Source organism: Condylura cristata, unplaced genomic scaffold, assembly GCF_000260355.1.
Source record: "Condylura cristata isolate star-nosed mole 26May11 unplaced genomic scaffold, ConCri1.0 scaffold00007, whole genome shotgun sequence".
Classification (NCBI taxonomy): domain Eukaryota; kingdom Metazoa; phylum Chordata; class Mammalia; order Eulipotyphla; family Talpidae; genus Condylura; species Condylura cristata.
The window spans coordinates 1,528,092-1,531,458 of record NW_004567108.1 but is presented as its reverse complement, the minus strand read 5'-3'; the positions used below and the strand labels follow the sequence as shown (position 1 = coordinate 1,531,458).

Here is a 3,367-nt window from a genome sequence, read left to right as displayed (position 1 = left end):
GGGGGCACAGGGGGACGCTGCCGTGGGGCCACAGGGGTGCTGTCTGTCCTCCAAGACCCACAGGCACGCCTTGGCCTTCTGTAAAGGAAACGTGTCCTGGTCCACTTTAACCCCTCTGGGGGTGGGCCGGGTCAGGTCTCACATCAGCTATGATGCAGCAGTACCATAAACTCAGCTAATTCGTGCAGGAAATAGAGTAATGGGCGAATGCTGACCACCCCCGACCGCAGGCATGAGGGGCCTGCGGGTTTGCCACGTCCTGTCTGCAGGCGGCGCTGTCTCCCACGGGAGGAAGCTGACCTGTCTTAATTCAAAATTTCCAAGCGGTGTTAAAATGCACAAAGGTCAGATGTGCCCCCTAACCACGTCTGGGCACAGCTCACACTGCTGTGCGCCGGATCTCCAGGACTTCCCATCTAGGACGACTCTGGCAAATGAAGACGACGCGGATCCGCACCGTCATCAGCGAGGGCGTCTGCGTCTGCACGGAGAAATTACCCACAGATCCGAGAATGACAGCGCCCAGAGCTGAGAAACGCAGATCTACCCGATCCCGTAACACGGTCAACCAGATAAAATGTTACGTCGCTGCAGACATAAACTACTGACGCTATAAAACAAACCAATTACTTGAGTTTCAGTAACAGGACAGGATGATCCTCTCCACACACACACAAGAGGCGGCAGACGGTGAAGCTCTGGGAAACGGCGAAGCCGAAGATGGGCAAAAGGACAGGGAAAAGGCAAAGGGCTCAGCATCTGATGACCAGTGAGAACGTGGGTTCAATCTGCAGCTCCCAATGAAGATCACAACTTGGATCTCGAGGTGACAATTCATTTCAGCTTATTGTCCTGGAAATCCCTGATGAGAACAACAAGCTTCCCGAAGGCGACACCACCCAGAGAAGCGCCACGAGGAACAGCAGCTCCCACGCACGTCAGCGTTTACTCAGCCTGTGCCGCGGGCCAGCGCTGCCCCTCCAACCACGCCCCGTGGCCTGCGTCTGCGGTCGGCGGCCGTCCTCCCTGGGGCTCGCGGGGCCTGAGAGCCCTCCGTGAACTCCCCGTGGCCGGCCAGCGACGCTCCTGGCGGTGCATGCACCCACGGGCAAATCTGGACACGGTACTGGGGTGGGGGGGCGGGGAAGGAGCGAGAACACCACAGATGAAATCCTGTCGCGGACCGCGAACAGCGAACAGCACGCCCGGATGTGGCACAGCAGGGGATGCGCCTCGCGCCAGTGGGGTGCTCTTAGCCAGATTCAGACGGAAGAAAGGCGCATCTCCGCCCGCCTTCCTTCCCCCCCTCCCCTTCCCTTTTCGGTCCTTTTGCATGGGGAACAACTGCCAGTCACCCCTCCAGAATGCCTCATGAATTAATGTGATAGAACAGTGGACTGCAGTCATCGTTTTGTTTACGCCCATGTAAAAACAAAGGGAAGACCTCAAAGTGTATTATTTTAAGTGAAATTCAACAGAAAGGCAAGCAGAGATGGCACATGCATCGCACGGTGACAAAGCCACAAACTCAAAAGAGAAACACAGCAGACTGCCCGATACGCACGCGCTCCTGGGCACGCGTCTGCCCAGAGGAGCGGCCCCGGGACCTCAGCACCTGAGTGGGCTGCGGCCCGTCTGGCCAGCGGCTGCACGCCGCGGCAGCCATTTCGGGAGACAGGCCATGTCACCTAGGTGGCCTCGGTCACTTGTGGAAGTGGATGTCCCGCAAACGCTCTTCACTGCCACCACATTTCGAGCACCGACCTGCTCCTCCACTCCTGGGGTGTCCCACTCCTGGGGGGGTGCCGCTTTAGGATGCCGACGAGCCTGTCTCGGCCACGAAGAGGGCTGGCTGGGGACCCCATGAGGCCCAGCCCGCCCCGGGCCGGCACCCACCACTCGGGGCCCGCTCAGCACACCCTGCGCCCCGAGGCTGGAACACACCAGGCGTCCCCGGGGGCGCACCCACACGGGATTCAGTGCTGTGGGACCGAGGCTGCGGGGCTGGCCAGGCGTGTGCTGGGCCCAGGCTACCCGCGAGGGGCGGGCCTCTAAGGAGCAGGGGAACACGACGCTCCTCTTGGCCTGCGAGGCCGACCCGAGCCCCGAATCCAGTTAGACATGTGCAAGGCTGTCTCGTGCTCCTGAAGAAGCCAGCGGAGCCCTGAGCCGTCAGGTGCGAGCCAGGGAACTTTCCACAAGCATTCGATGGCAAGGGCACGCTAAACGTGGGTGGGGGCTTACAATCCCGTGACCTGCTTCGGACGAGAACCCCAAACGAGGGGCTATTCATCGGGTTAAGCAGCAGAGAGAGCCCCGGGGCTCTGGCAGAAGCAAGAACAACGCCGAGCGGCTGGTTCTGCACGTAGAGTGCAGGGAGCACCCCTGGGGGAGGAGCGGCCCTCACCCACCTGAGCTCACAGAGTAAGAATTCAGACCCGCGTGCACACAGGGCCTCGCTGGGAAGAATCACCAGGCACAGCACGTGGTGAAATAGCATCGCAAGACCTGCAGGTCTCACACAGCCGGGACCGGCCTGCACAGTGAGACAAAGTCCTGAAACTGGACCGCCGGGCGCTCTGAAGGGCATGTCGCTAGGGTAAACAGCAGGCGTGTTAACAAACGCGCCACCTCGATGTCGGACTGAAATGAAAACTCAACAGCTCTGCACTGGCAACTTGCATTATTTACTTGGTGCTCTGTGAATAGTGCACTGGAAGGTAACCTAGACGCTTCAAGCCTCCTATCAGTCAAATGACATTACAAGGTGAATTCCGATTACGAAGGGTGAGCTCTGCCCTATTTTAGAATACAAAGGTAGCTGGCTTCCGTTTCCATCCTCCCTATGGTAAGAGCTGGTAGTTATTAACATTTAGGATTAGCTGAGAAAAAAAGAATCCCTGAAACAGCTCAGAATGATAAAGAATAAAAACATAATGAAGAGATACTGAGGTGCAGAAGATACAATGGAAAGACTCAACATAATTGAATGACAGTTTGCGAAGGTGAAGCAGGAAGATCGGGAGTGAGGGAAACGGGCCGGGTGGCGAGCAGACCGTGAGCTCTGTGCCTGAGGTCACGCCGAGCCCCAGCAGGGTGACTGGAAGCGACTGTCCACCTTAACGCGAGGGCTCTATTCCCGTACAGCCCAAGAGCAGAACCAGAGAGAAGACGCGGCCTGTACGGAACAAGAGCGGTGCGACATAGGTCACTCCTGAGTGTGTACAGTGCAGGAATAAAACCAATCCATGCTGTAAAAATATTCGGAGAGGGGCCCTCCCTGGGGGTGCAGCGGGTTACAGCACAGCACTGAGAAGCTAAAGCCGCTTCCGCATGAGTTCGATCCCCGCCTGCCCCGGAGGTGACC

The 3,367-nt window shown here is 58.2% G+C and overlaps 1 protein-coding gene across 1 annotated transcript in view; it reads right to left on the bottom strand.

The window, feature by feature from the left end:
• ADCY2 (adenylate cyclase 2 (brain)) overlaps window positions 1-3,367 on the bottom strand; it is a 64,962-nt gene that overhangs the window by 29,438 nt on the left and 32,157 nt on the right. The gene's annotated exons all lie outside the window — the stretch shown is intronic.